This window comes from Coenobita brevimanus, chromosome 103, assembly GCF_032717465.1.
Source record: "Coenobita brevimanus isolate Jiangsu-jjx chromosome 103, ASM3271746v2, whole genome shotgun sequence".
NCBI lineage: Eukaryota > Metazoa > Arthropoda > Malacostraca > Decapoda > Coenobitidae > Coenobita > Coenobita brevimanus.
Window position 1 is genome coordinate 3482960 of NC_137056.1, and position 15946 is coordinate 3498905.

The following is a 15946-nucleotide window of genomic DNA, read 5'->3' on the forward strand; positions in this document are numbered from 1 at the left end:
CATGTGTACAGGTGTCATGCATACATCTGTTAAGTATACACGTGTCAAGTATACAGGCGTCATGTATACAAGCGTCAAGTATACAGGTGTCAAGTATACAGGTGTCATGTATACAGGTGTCGTGTGGAGGTGTCGTGTCCGTGAGCCCAGTCCTGCGTAACAAAAATGAGGCAGCGTATAAGAGCGTCCGCAGGTGCCACGTTCCCAGGCACGGAGGTGGGGGGAGGGGGAGTCTTTCTGGTCGGCGGGTAACGGTGTCTGGCATAGTTGTGTGGTGGAAATGTAGCCACAGAAGACAACCACGAACGGAGAACAACCAAAATCGTCACCTAACCACCATCAATGTCTCCTTTTTCTTTTTTAACACTAATTTATTTACGTATTTTTATCTCACTTTATTTTACTTTCACCAGCAAACAATACGATAACCAAGAACTGCCAATAACCTAAATCTTCAGCCGAAAATTGACAGTTACCTACACTCTCTTTACTTTAACTTGGCCTAAAATTACCATCTCTCCACCCTCCAGTCTCTCCACTTCCTCGTCCCCTTTCCTTGATCCCTGCGGGGAAAAGGGAGTTCGATTATCTCCCTTATTTACACTGAAACTGACTTTAAAATACTTATTAATTTCAAAGGGAGCGTAAGACACTACACAATACACTTACAAACTATAAACATCTCAGCCTTTTGGAACTATGACACTTAAGAACTTCATTGGAGCTAGGATAAGACCTTCACAGGAGCCGGGAAACGAACTTCACAGGAGCTGGGATAAGAACTTCATAGGAGCTGGGATAAGAACTTCATGTAGGAGACCGCTTGCACTCTCATGTGAACTTGCACTTATTTTAGAGCCAGTGAACTAAAGCAACCAATATTCCCCAAGACCATGTGCCTTGACGTAATCCAGGTACCAAAATGGCGACTATGACCGACGTCTGTGGTAGCGTGTGGAGGGGGGTCACCGAAGAAGCCTTTATTACCTGCAAATAACCCTTTACGCCTACTTAAACCCCTAATGACGCGCCTGGTTAGCAGTCTGTTTGCAAAAGTCTACCCCCTTTTTTTTGGGTGTTGGGGAGACGATTCCACCCATTGAATATATAAAAAAAAAAAATCCACACAGAGCATGTTTAAATCACACACACACACACACACACACACACACACACACACACACACACACAAAACTAGTCCCATTCTCATTCAATTTTTTACACCCGCTGAGAGAGATTGTGGAAAGATATGGACTGGAGAGGGACGAGGATGGGAGAAGGACGAGATAAAAAAGGATAGGAAAGTAAAATTAGGACAGGTAGAGGAGAAAGAAAGGATAGGTGAAGGAGAGAGGGAGGGGAAGGGAAGGAAAGGAAAACTCAGAACATATTTACAGAAGAAAAAAATATTGGTTTCTTAATTTCAGCAGCAGCAATTAGAAGCAGGCAGGGTGGTGGTGGTGGTATTAGCAGGGGAAGGAAGGAAGGAAAAGAAAGAAGGAAAGAAAGAAGGAAAGAAAGAAGGAAGGAAGGAAGGAACGCTGAAGGAGAGAGGGAAGAAAGAAAGAAAAAGGGATGGAGGGAAGAAGGGAAAAAGAAAAAAAGAAAGAAAGAAGGCAGGAAGGAAGGAGGGAAGGAAGGAAGGAAAGACAGAAATGAAGAAAGGAAGAAAGAAAGGAAGGAAGGAACGAAAGAACGGAAGGAAGGAGGGAAGAAAGGAGAGAAGGAAGGTAAGAAAGTAAGAAGGATGAAGTCCACTGAAAGGAATGAAAGCAAAGAAGATGAACTAGCAAGACGAGGAAACCCAAGAAGTTTATTTATTTTTTTTTTCAGATGCTTCATGGAGATAATGTAATATATATTAATAAAACCGAAAGATGAAAAAAATTAAATAACCAAACCGAGGATTTTTAGATGCGTATGAGGTGAAAATACAGAATGAAATATATAAATACGGCATGATTAGAAGTGCCACCAAAATCGTACCAGGACAAACTATGTTAAAAACGGTGGGTGGAAAGAAGGAAGGTATAAGAGAGCAAACAGTAATTATGGCAGTGGATTTTGGGTGTTTGTGTGGTAACAAGTATTATGAAATTACACTTCTTCCGGGAAACAGAGGGGAAATATACAAAGGCAAAGTAAACACAGATACTGCTAGATATTGCTCTCAAGTGCCTGTGTGATAAGATAGTACAGATACCAATATACAGTAAAAATTACAATGTATGAAAAACAAAGTAATTACATACCTACATACCTACATATACACACACAATGTACGAGTATATGTACGTGTATGTATGTATTGGTATCAACTGTTTGTGGGGCGAAGGCAGTAAGTATATACTGTTAAAATCCCAGTATATAAAATTGGAATATATGAATAACAAAGTCATTATATATATTGCTATCAAGTGGTGCTGGGGTAACGCTGAAAGAATTGGTGGGACCGGAGCTGACAGAGAGACAGGGGGAGTGACAGCAGGAGAGGGGGGGCGTGGGTGGGGTCGAAGGTGGGGGGGTATGGGTGGAGTCGTGGGTGGGGGGTATGGGTGTGGGTGCGGGTGGGGGTCGCTGTAAATGCACAAAAATAGCATGGAAAAATGATGTAATTGGATCCGCATAATCACGTGAGGAAAGTGATACGCGCACGCACGCACGCACGCACAAGCACACGCACACACACACACACACACACACACACACACACAGTCATATCCATGCAAAATATCACACAAACAACAATACGATGGAATATGTAGACAGCTTACTGTACGAGTATGTATCTCTACTAATGTGTATGCATGTTTTATGTAAATGCGTTATATAACACACACACACACACACACACACACACACACACACACACACACACACAGTCGTTCAAGTTAGTGTCTGAGACAGAAGGAGTAGGGGGGATGAGGGGGAGGAGGAGAGGAGGGGAGACATGGGAGAGGGGAAAGGAAAGAAGGGGGAAGAAGACGGGGGGGAAGAAGACGGAGGGGAAGGGAGAGGAGAGAGAGAGAAGGAGGAGGAGAGAGGAAGGAAAAACAGCATCTTTAAGTAAGTTAACACCTGTATATGCCACGTTAGCTTTCTCATAAGCGTTATGTATGCTATTTATGCCTGTATATAGAATAACATATACAAGATAACGACGTACAATGCAAAACAAACTGGTAAGGGGAAGGTGTTAACAGCCTCCTCCTAAACACTCGTTAAAATCTCAAGATGCCAGAAGTTTCCAGAATATTCACTATAAGACTGAGGAACATAAATATTGATAATTATGCCTTCTATACGCGCTCATTATGATATCTGATTTATTACCTGACACAATTTAATCCCCTATACATTAAAAGTATAGTGAATAATTATTCGGTTATTATAATTATGATGAAACATAGAGGGGGGACGTCTTAAGATTAGGATGGCAATATAATCTGTACCTTGGAATTCTACCACATAAATTGTAATCTCTCTCCTAACTCCTTCTGCTTCCTAACTCCCGTATATGAGTGATACTGTCACGTGTAATGCACAGCTGAGTGGAATTTTCTTGATTCTGGGGACTTTCCGATTACGTGTCACACCTGCTGTCTATGGCATTCCTGAGAGAAAATGAGCGAACGCCATTTCCTTCAGCCCTAGCCATGATTTTCACCCAACCTCTAGACTACATATGTATTGTATTATGATATTTTAGAGTCCTGACAATTTTTTTTTTTTCAATAATGTCAAGAAGAATGACTGACATCCCCTGAACGCCTCTGGTAGTATCTCTACAAATGATGCCGTGACGTGTTTCACTGTCTCGAATCCTTAGGTTGGCGATGTGGGTGTCGGCTTCGAAACGCTTCATTTCTCCGATGCAATTCGCCATGGAATTTTTATCGCTTAAGAATATACTGGAAATAAATATGCCAGTGTGTGCAAGGGTCCACTGCCTTAATCTGTACAACAAAGCTTCAATGATTCTTCTATACAAGGATCAAGAACATACTGTAAAATAGAACGACTCTCGAATTTTACACAATGATGCGAGTCTCAAACGAGTTCATTACAGTGTCGGTAGATGTTGTCCTAATGGGCGTGAGTTCGATTCCCGGCTGAGACAGGGAACAATGTCAGATTCTGAATTTCGCTAAAATGAACTTTACAGATCACCGACATATACAAACATCCTCGCTAATACCAAAACACAGTGCTGTATGGGGTAGTTCAAGCAAGTATTCAACATGGACGGTGGATGTTAGTGCCGAAGTGGTGATATGTGTGTGTGTGTGTGTGTGTGTGTGTGTGTGTGTGTGTGTGTGTGTGTGTGCAATATTGATGGGAGGAGAGGGCCAGAACAGCGTGAGTGTTCATGGCCTAATGGAAGCATCACCCTTAGGAGAGACTGTCCACTTCCACCTGCACAAAGTTAGCAGAAAAAATAAAACTTCACGCACTCCCACCGCACACACACACACACACACACACACACACACACACACACACACACACACACACACACACACATACACACACACAGTCATCCTTACTCTCATAAAGGCACAAAACAAATGCGCAAACACAAAAGCGCAAACGCAATCTCTCTCTCTCTCTCTCTCTCTCTCTCTCTCTCTCTCTCTCTCTCTCTCTCAAACTAGCTTTCCTTCTCTCTAATATAACCCACGTCTCAGGAAGATGGGGAGAATGAATATTTGGTTGTGTTATCCTTGTCCTATTCTTCCGTGAGAAGGACAAAAGTTCCTCTATAAATATTTTAGCTGGATATGTCGTTGGCACAGAGATATCCTGAGTTTCTGTGTTTCTCCGTTATCTAGCTGAGGAGGGGTGGTGGAGAGGGAAGCCTTCACGTGGTGGCACTGATATGACTGGGCGGTGGATCTGCCCGGTTATACAAACGTCCCTCGACTCCCTCCCTCTCCCGCGAAAGGAGGATGGTGGACTGCAATAATAATAATAATAATAATAATAATAAAAGTATCGACCTGCAGTCCACCAGGTTCACGTTCAAATGAGCCTGGGGGTTCTAAATATGGTTACTCCTGTGTGGACAATACTCTTCATCAGTAAATTCCCAGTCAGTTCCTCCACCACGACAGACCTCCCTGAAGATTAATAAAAATATCCAGATGCCAGAATTGAAGGATAAGGATTTCATCATATAAAAGGGGGTTATCATTTTGAGGCTAAGAACGTCCCTCCTGAGTAAAACTGTCTCCTGTTAGTCAGAAAAAATAAAATCATTCTTGGAGTGAAGGGGTTAGAATCCAGCCCCTCGATCACATCTCGCAGCCCTCTTCCCTTCCCCTCCCCTTCCCTTATCTCCACCTTCCTTCACGCTTTCCCCTCACCCTCTCCTCCCCTCACCCCTCTCTCCTTCACTCTCCTATCACTCCATATCCCCCCCTTACCTTCACTCTTCCTTTCCCTCCTCTCGTCCTCATCTTCCCTTATCCCTTCCCAGCACCTCCCTCATCACACCTCCTCATCTTCCCTCCCTTCCCCTCCCCTTAACCTGCCTACAGCGTTTCCGGTAGTAATGATATGTCGTAGAGTAAGTCAGGTCTCTCCCAAACTTCCACCTGGAGCAATACACAAGCTTCTCTATAATGGATACACCCACTAGCCCACTCTACACTACTGGGGTCGGGGTAATGTCATACTCGAGGCGAACGACAGGGGTCAGTCTTCCGTGATTAGAGGGCTATGGCCGGATGCTTCGAACTTATAATCCTGGTGGAAATTAAGTCTAGAAATTCCGATGATCATTAAAAGGTAAGTACTGAGTTTATATATCTTCCTGCGTTCTGTAACATGGCATACAGGTTAATCACTTCCAATGTCTGATACAACTATGGTTACGTGTATAACTTTTGATCTAGAACTGGTTGTATGATGATGTATATGTTCAGATGTATAGCAATTGTATGAGAAAGTCGGACGAAGGCGCTACTGAGAGCCTGTTGTGACCATATCAGACTATTTGTAAGCTCGGCGAAGCGTAATTACCACAACCAGTATCACATGCACACCCCCCTGCACCTCTTCCTCTGACAGCAGCATAGGAACAGCCAGAAGACAACTAGACCTGCAGGGGGTTGGACGTATTGTACCCTACAGTCGCCTATAGTCGTGAGGGCATAGTCACCATCTCAACCTGAGTTCCTGTGTTTATCTGGCATCACCCAACTCCTACCACATACTTACACCTGTCGTAGAGCTGGTACACTTCCATAAAAGACCGTAGAAAACTGAAAAGTGGTGACTGTTTTTGCCGGACCCTCAAAAGGACGTGACTAAACTAGAGAAATATTCATACACTTGTACGTCATTAATTAGGTGGGATTAAAGGAAGGATATAAGGAAGGCGAGGAAAAGTTAATGTTACCCCCCTCCTTTCTAAAACCACACTGAGCCAAGAGAGAGAGAGAGAGAGAAAGAGAGAGAGAGAGACAGACAGACAGACAGACAGACAGACAGAAAAACACACAGACAGAAAAACAAGACAGACAGAGACAGAAAAACAGACAGACAGACAGAAAAAGACAGACAGACAGACATACGAACAAACAGACAGACCACACACACACACACACACACACACACACACACACACACACACACACAGGTAGAACAGAGACAGACTGAGAGAAAATTAGAGAGAAGGCAGAGAAATAGCGTAAGACAGAGTTCATTTACCTCCACAACGCGACCCGGTGTTAGGGCGCGCAGACCCCCCGCTGCGACCCTTTATACGACGCAGATGTGGGGGAAAAAGAGAGAGAGAGAGAGAGAGAGAGAGAGAGAGAGAGAGAGAGAGAGAGGGAAAGTTAAAGAAAGGCTGACATGAAATTATACCCAAAACAGAATGAAAAATAGGGAAAGGGAAGGGGAGAATATGTAGAATGACGCGGAGAGAGAGAGAGAGAGAGAGAGAGAGAGAAAATGTGTGTGTGTGTGTGTGTGTGTGTGTGTGTGTGTGTGTGTGTTAAGGTCTCCCCAAAGCTGAATAAAACTGCGAAGAATGAATTATACAGAACATCATTGTACTTAAGTGGTTGAAGGTGAAATTTTAAAGCCCCATGAGAACTATGCGTCTCTTAGATGAATAAAACCTTAGATGAATTAAACCTAACCCAATCAAGCCTACTGTAAGGTGATCCAACCTAATTCTACCCAACCCAACCCAACCTAACCTAACCTAAACTAACCTAACCTAACCTAACCCAACCCAACCCAACCCAACCCAACCCAACCCAACCCAACCCAACCCAACCCAACCCAACCCCGCAACACTACTTATCGCAGTGTAAGGGCGTGACAGCGACAGGCCCACCGCACGAAAGGGAACTTGTTAGCCGACAGAAAAGTGCCCGTTTTGTTCTGCGACAGTTAATCACTTGGGGGGACACTGCTGCGTTGGGGTTGTGGGGTTAGGGTGGGGTTGTGTGGTTTGGGGTTTGTTTAGTGTGAGGGTTTGTGTGTGGGTTGGGGTGGGGGTCTGGAGTTGTGGGGGTCTGGAGTTGTGAGGGTCTGGAGGTGTAGAGTGTGTGGGTCTGTGGGTTTGGGGTGAGAATTGCATATGTGGGGTTGTGAGGGTGTAGGGTTGTGGAGTGCGTGGGTTTGTGGGTTTGGGGTGGGGTTTGGAGCCGTGGGGTTGTAATTATTGGTGTTTGAGGAGTGACCAGGGTTGTGTTTGGGGTGTGGGGTTGTGGGGGGTGGAACTGTGGGGCTGTGAGGTGTCTTGAATGTGGGGTTGTAAGAAGAAATTAACCCTACAATTTGATGCTAGTCACGAAGAGGTGCCATGAAAAGGATGTGGAGGGGTTGCACTGTCTTTTCTGCCACTGAGCTACGTAAAATATGCTGGAAAAGCGACGAAAATCTAGGCCAAGTTAGAATAAAAGGAGTATAGTAGAGTACTTTACTATACAGGATGATCCGCAAATGGCCTTCCACTAGAAACTCACGTGGCGGTATCTTATGTGTTGCAGGGATGGCCCAGTCGGCTGGTGTGGGCGTAGTTGTTGCAGTGGGGGTAGGAAATGAATGAACGATGCTGGGATGATACTGATTACACTGTTTTACTTCCACGTCTCGAAATGAACGGATCTTAAATTTGGCTCTGTCTTGTATTTTGTTTTTCTCTTGGTGGGAACTGTTATTGCGGGCTCATGGCCTTTGGTTCCTTCTTCCTCGCATAAATAAAAAAAAAAGTGTTTTTTTCCAGGTTTCGAAATCAGGGACGTGACCAAAATAAAATACTGATGCTTGTCGTGTGTCCATTTATGCTTGCACATGGACGTACCTTGTCCTTGGAACGGCGGACATAAATATCAGTCAATTTCCTTACGATAATAAACGACAGTGAAAGATAACTTTAGAGATCCAGTATTGCCATCTCCGGAGCCGCACAGACTTTTCAGAATCTTATGTCGGCGTTTCAAATTTCCTCGGGTAAAAAGTGCATCAATATTACTGTCCGGAACTGTACATTTCAAGTCTGACATGTATTTCTGTCACTACAGACACTCCTTCCTATAGTTCTTTTACACTAACCTGGCCCAAATTTTTGTCCCGTTGCAGCTTATTTCACGTATCTTAGTGGCAGAAGATACTACTACAGCTTCACATTCTTTCCACAGAACTTCTTCGTGACTAGCATCATATTCTAATGTTAATCTACTCTTCCATCTCAGTACTGAAGCCGAAGAGATGGCAGTTCTAGGCCAAGTTAAGAGTAAAAAGGTATCGTGCTTCGCTAGAATTGATAAAGAAATGGTCCGGCCATGCAGACGCGATAAACAAAGACTGACAGACACAAAGATTAAACTGAGGTGATTTAGGCTCGGATAACATAGATCAGCTTTCCTTGGTCCTTCCATTAAGGTCACAGTATTTTAAGCTAGGTCAGATGAGGTTAGGTTTAAGTTCATGTTTTCTGGGGTTTGGCTGCATTAGGTGACTTTAGTTCTATGGCTGGATTGGGTTATTTTTAAGATTAGGTCAGTTAGGTTAAGTTAGGTTAGGTCAGGTCAGGTCAGGTTAGGTTAGGTTAGGTTAGGTCAGGTTAGGTTACGTTAGACTGAATAAGGCTGCAATAGTTTAGGTTAGATAAGGTTTGATTAAGTTTGGTTTGGTCTGCTTAGGTTATATTGTGTTAAGTTAGTTAGGGTTAGGTTAGGTACGGTAAGGTTAATTTAGTGGTTGTCGGGAAGTGTGGCATTCGGTCTCCATGGCAACCAGGGAGAGAGAGAGAGTGGGGAAGGTGAAGACCAGAGGACAAGACGCCTGCCTGCCTCATCAAAGGGAAGCACAAGCCTACTCACTACCTTAGGTCAAGAGGGTGAGGCAGGGGAGGGGTCAGGCAGTGGTGAGGTGAGGCAGGGAAGGGGTGGTGAAGGCAGGGGTGAGGCAGGGGAGGGGTGGAGAAGGCATAGGTGAGGCAGGGGAGGGGTGAGGCAGATGACAGGTGGAGCAGGCACAGGTGAGGCAGGGGAGGGGTAAGGCAGGGAGTCGGGGAGTAGGTATGAGGCAGGTAGAAAGGTAAGACAGGTGTGGGAGTGAGGCAGGCAGAAGGGTAAGTCAGGTGTGTGGGTGAGGCAGGTAGAAGGGTGAGGCAGGTGTGGGGGTAAGGCAGGTATTACACAGGAAAGCAAACAGCAACAGACCTTATGGTCCTAGAAGGGTAAGACAGGTGTGAGGGCGAGGCAGATGTGGAATGAGGCAGAGGTGTGTAAATATAATAATAACTACATACACTATTTCAAAATTATCGAGACACCGAAAGACCATAAAAACACCCCTGCCAAAACCATGCATTCAGTATGGACGGTGGGTATCAGCGTCAATGCAGAGACATGTGAAAGTGCATAAAGCAGTCTGGTGCGTGAGTGAGGGCTGTTGGATCAATGACATAAAAAAAAAATGCTAGTTGTGACCTGAAAATTATAAAGATTCATAAAAAACTTCTTACAACAAACACTGTATGATTCTCTCTCTCTCTCTCTCTCTCTCTCTCTCTCTCTCTCTCTCTCTCTCTCTCTCTCTCTCTCTCTCTCAGCGTCATGATTGGCCGTCCCGGAACAAAAATCACACTTTTGTCGCGCCTAACAACTTTCCTTTTGGGTCCCTCGTCTGGTGTTGTCAGGATATAACACCGCAGGAATAGGCACCCCCACCCCCCTACCCCACCCCAATCCCCTCACCCATACCCCCCTTGGCCCCCTTACCCCCTTGTCCCCCTACCCCTCACCCCTACCTCCCCTTACCCCCTCATCCCTCCTTACCCCGTCCCCCTCTCCACCCTCTTCACCTGGCCACTGAGGGATTGGCGTGTGTGAGGATGTGACGTGCTGTGGGATTGCTACGCTGTGTCCCAGGCTGAGGGATTGGGAGCAATGGGATGTACCAGGTGCTGAGTTACAATGGGATTTTATTGATTTATTTGTTATTTTATTTTATTTAACCTGTACAATCTAATGAAAAAGTATGTTCTCTTCGCCTGCCCTGCCTCTTCCTTACTGGTGAGTTAAAAAATGCTTGAACCTAACGTACTGTATAAAGATGCCTAATATCACCCATGGATGAGTGATAATTATGAACATCAATTTACCAAGTCACGGGAAATGTCTACAATTCCAGCCACGATACAGAGGCAGGAGAAGCGAAGAGACTTTAGTTTTTTGCTGTACATGATTGACAGTTTAATCATACCTGACAGAGATTGGTGTCCCCTTTCTGCCTGTCACCGGATAGCTAATGGCAACAAGATGATGTACAATGCATTTATTACTTCCTTTAAATATTTTCATAGCCAACAACATACCTAACTACACATCTCCTATAAGAGCTGACAACTTATTTAACTCCCCATCTCCAGTAACAGCTAACAATATATCTAACTACCCACCTCCGATAGCACGAATCATATACACCTATGTATGTGTACAGGTATATATGAATTATTACAGGAAAACAGTATGTATCATTTATAATTAACAGCCAGATGATTCTAAAATGATTATTTTACGCACACAGACACATATATACTTACACACAAATATGTTTATATAGCCTACAGATAGACAGATAGATATATAGATAGACAGACAGATAGACAGATGGATAGATAGATAGAGACAGGGAGACAGATAGACAGATATAGATAAATTTCACCTAGACATCATCCACAACACCATTACATCATTCCTCCCCACCTCTTCCCTCCAAAACACCTCTCCTGCATCACATACAACACAGAATCATCATCCCCCCTCCGCAACTCTTCCTCACTGGGAATCATTCAAAACAATACCCCCCACCTCCCACACAGACCCTCACGCATCATCCACAAGACCGCATCATCTTTCCTCATGATGGCGACAATGGAGCACCACAATCCACACACCGCTAAACGCAAGGAATGGGCAAACTCGGCACATTCCTTCCTTTTGTGAGTGTTGTTGTGGGAGGAGGAGGAGGAGGAGGAGGAGGAGGAGGAAAGAAGACTACTATACCTCCCTACAGCGCATGGAATATAAGCGATTGGGTACCTTAGGGAGTTTCGGTATGCCCAGGTAGTAAGGACACGAGGACAGGTACTTCAAAGAAACATCAAAATCTCAGGTGGATATCAGGCAGTTTCGACAGACATCAAACAATTCAGACAAACAATTGGAATTTGAGACAGACATGAAAATTTTTCCAGGTATCTCAATATGTTCATTCATTAAAAACACGCTTGGATGCCACACAGGAACCTGTACACCTGGGCACTTTAGGCAGAAAACTACCCTTCTTTTAAGCATCTCAAACCTGTACCTTACTTGCAAAACCGATGCGAATTTCGAGCATTACAAGCGGGAAACAAATCCCCACCACACTCTTTCCCAACCTCCCTCTGATCTGCTAAGGCGATATACAGATTCTTACGCCACACGCCTTCCTCAATTCTTTCTGAAACACTGCATCTGTTTTCGCAGTTTTGGCACTGGATTTCTCCGCGATTGGGTTGTGGAAAGGAGAGTTCATCGCCTTTGTAATATCAGTTCTAAGACTTTTTTCGATACGGCTGATGTTTCCCTATGCACACTGTATCAAACTTTGAAGTTATAAAAAAAGACACACACACACACACACACACACACACACACACACACACACACAACCACGATCTTTCCCACCCTCCTCCCAACACTGGCTATATTGACGCATGCACCACGACACAGGGGGGCCCCCACCAAACTTCCTCAAGAATCCGATGCACAATGAAGAAGAACAGCCGATCACACCTCCGTCTCCAATTCGATACACTTTCCCAACCTCTTTCTCCTTCCGATACGAGGGCTATTTACACTTTCTTTGCCACACACATTCTTACACGATCAAGTAACCACAGGGACTCCACGAGATGCCTTGAGGATTCCAATTTCATGAAGGAAAGAATCGTCTAACTACATAACTAACTTTACACTCTTTCCCAACTCTTCCAGTACAGGAGATGGGGGTGATGCATAGGGATGCCTTCACGTGGTGTCGCTGATATAACCGGGTGGCTCCACTGCCGAGATATACAACCGTTCCTTAACTTCCTCCCTGCCCCCCGAAAGGAGGATGGTGGCCTGCAGGATTAGGGCAACATCAGCCTGCAGTCCACTGGGTTCACATTCAGATGGGCCAAGGATTACAACTACTACTACTACTACCACCACTACTACTACTACTGTTACTACTACTTCTACAGACCGAGCTGGATATTTCTATTCTATACGTGCAAGACTTGTTTTACGGGTCCTAAGGGGCAACTGATCCGCGGGGTAGGTTACTTTCTTTCGCTAGAAAAGTGACCTACCCCCACCAACACACACACACACACACACACACACACAGAAAGAGAGAGGGGGGGGTGGGGTGAGACGCAGTAAAGCTGACTCACGACACGAGACATGGGGCGGAGGCATCGTGCGCCGGGGTCTCACAACTTCCCAAAATTAAGAGCAACGTTGAGAGGAGACATAATGGCGAGGCAGGGGGGCTTCAGGGGGGCTTGGGGGGGGGGCGTGGAAGGGGGGACTCAAACTTTCCTCAGCCAATATTATTTATGACACGGCCGAGGCTCGTTGTGCGGCAAGAAACTCGGAGACGGGGTGTGGAACTTCAGCAGGGGGACACCAACTAATCTTTTCCTGCCTGTGTGTGTGTGTGTGTGTGTGTGTGTGTGTGTGTGTGTGTGTGTGTGTGTGTGTGTGTGTGTGTGTGTGTGTGTGTGTGTGTGTAAAACCCTGAGATTGAGTGAACATTAATTCGGTCAAGTAAACATGTACACTCAACAAATAAATTCTCTCTCACGTGTGCTATTGTGAGGCACAGAGGACGACACATTAACTGCCTGATCAACCCTCTAACCATCGAATTAGTTTACATTATATTTCATTTAACGACGGACAATCTTCCCGTGTCCATGAGAAAGACAGGACACCAAAAATGTCAAAAACGATTCCACATCTTCGATATCTTACCTCTCCATATTGCTATCAGTCGTCCTCTCTCTCTCTCTCTCTTCTCTCTCTCGCTCTCTCTCTCTCTCTCATAGTTTTTTCCACGTTACCTTGGTCCAAATTTTCGTCCTTTTACAGCTTATTGCACGTAGCTCAGTGACAAAAAAAATATTATAGCTCTACTTCCCTTCAATAGAATTTCTGTGAGGCTAGCATCATATTCTAGTGTTAATCTACTGCTGAAGTCACTGTTCAAAACCGATAGATGGCAATTTTAGGCCAAGTAAGCGTAAAAGGACTATAGTTATGTATAGTTAAGCTCTCGACCACAACACCCTACATTCTTTCTTCTGAATATCCTCTCACACCAGCGACGCCAACAGTCGTAGTGAAGGGGTTTATTCGCGCCATCCCACTGTTAACTCCTCACACTCTCTTCCTTCTCTTTTTTCCGGTGTAGTTAAAATGCGGAAGAGAAAGTTTTGGTGCAGTTGAGACACTCTTACCAAGATTATCACCAAAATTCTTATGATGGACTTGCCAAGCCTTGAGGCGTAGTGAGGGATCAACCAGGGTCACAGAAGGTCATTTTTATACCCATGTTCACGAAGCGACAGAGGGTGTTGTGTTTTGAAGCGCGCGTGCGCGGCGGCTGAGAAAAAAAAAATTGTCTTTTTCCAAACTGATTTTAGCAAAACTTTGTGATGCGACTGAAGGCCAGCCAATGAATAAACCTACTACCGTATATTGTTTTTGAGACCAACAGGTTGAAGGTCAAGGTCAAAGTCTGACTCAGCAAAATGAACTTACACAGTTTTTATCCAACTTGGGAAATGGGTTAATGATAATGCAAGAATGAAGCGATTCCAGTCTGAGAACCACCAGCCAAACTCCGCCTGTATGCCTGTTAACAAAATAAACGCTATGATCCAGAGTTGGTTAAACGTCTAAGGGTCAGCCAAGGAGTCAACCTACTGACTCTGAGAACAACAGGTCAAAGGTCACGATCACAGGAAAGATCGACCTAAACAGCTTTTAGCCGGTTTATACAAAACGTTGTGGCAGGGTTGAGGGTAAGGCAGGAATACAAGATTTCGATATTAAGAAAAGAGAGTCAAAGGTCAAAGTCACTGTACACGGGCAAAGTTCGGGCCGTGTGTTTGTGTGTGATAAAAAATAACCCAGGCAGTTAACATAAAGACAGACAGACAGACAGAAATTAAAGTAATATGCAATGATATTACACAATAACTTGACTCTAACATTTCTTACAGATCTCAGACGCCTCTCCTAAGACGAATAAGACTGTCAGTAGGAAACAAGAAGATAAGAAACGTCACCATCTTAAGAAAGTGAGATAAGCGACTAACGATGATGTGGCTGCGACAGGTGATAATTTAAATGTATGCATAACAAGACGATCCATGTAATCTCTCTCTCTCTCTCTCTCTCTCTCTCTCTCTCTCTCTCTCTCTCTCTCTCTCACCTCTCACACCTGTGGGGCGGGGAAGGCGGTGTTAGTGCTATCTTACCTGACAGTGTGTGCGGACGGAATACGACAAGGGCCGGTTTGACGTGGCATATTAATCTATCATATTTATCTATTACACCCGCCACGAGCGAAGTGAGTAGTAGTAGTAGTAGTAGTAGTAGTTGTAGTAGTAGCAGTAGTAGTAGTAGTTGTAGTAGTAAAATAAACTACACATCCTCGAGTAAATAAGTAAATATTATTAAATGGCAAAAATAAACAGAAGACCCTAGTTATGGAAATTCTCTCTCTCTCTCTCTCTCTCTCTCTCTCTCTCTCTCTCTCTCTCTCTCTCTCTCTCTCTCTCTCAGGTTTCAGTGGCTGCTAAGGTTTCAGATCACCTCGAATGAGCTGGCAGGCTTCTCTGAGAGGTTTTCTTATTTTCTATTTCTTTTTATTCTTTAAGGGGTATCTCTTATATTTAAACTCCTTTCATCCTGTATCACATTTTTCCCCATACCCCGTTCGCTTAAACTTGGCCTAAAATTGCCATCTCCATCTTGAGTGCCAAGCAATAACAAGAGATTAACGCTACAATACGGTGCCAGTCACGAGGAAGTGCTATGGAGAGGATGTAGAGCCATTATATTATCTTTTTCTGTCACTGAGCTACAGGAAATAAGCTACAAGAGGACGAAACTCTCCGCAAGTCACTCACGAGGGGATTTTATTCATCTCTAGGAGGGATTTCTGTTAACAGTGTGGCCAATGTGTTGTCTAGTAATCTGAGAGAGAGAGAGAGAGAGAGAGAGAGAGCCTCTCCATTCTCTAACACATCCCTTAACTCTCATATATATATATATATATACACACACACACCCAAGGGGTAATTTTGCATTTTCAAGGGGATGGTATCTGTAAAACTTTGTACGCCGATTTTTTTTTTAAATAAAAAAAAAAATTA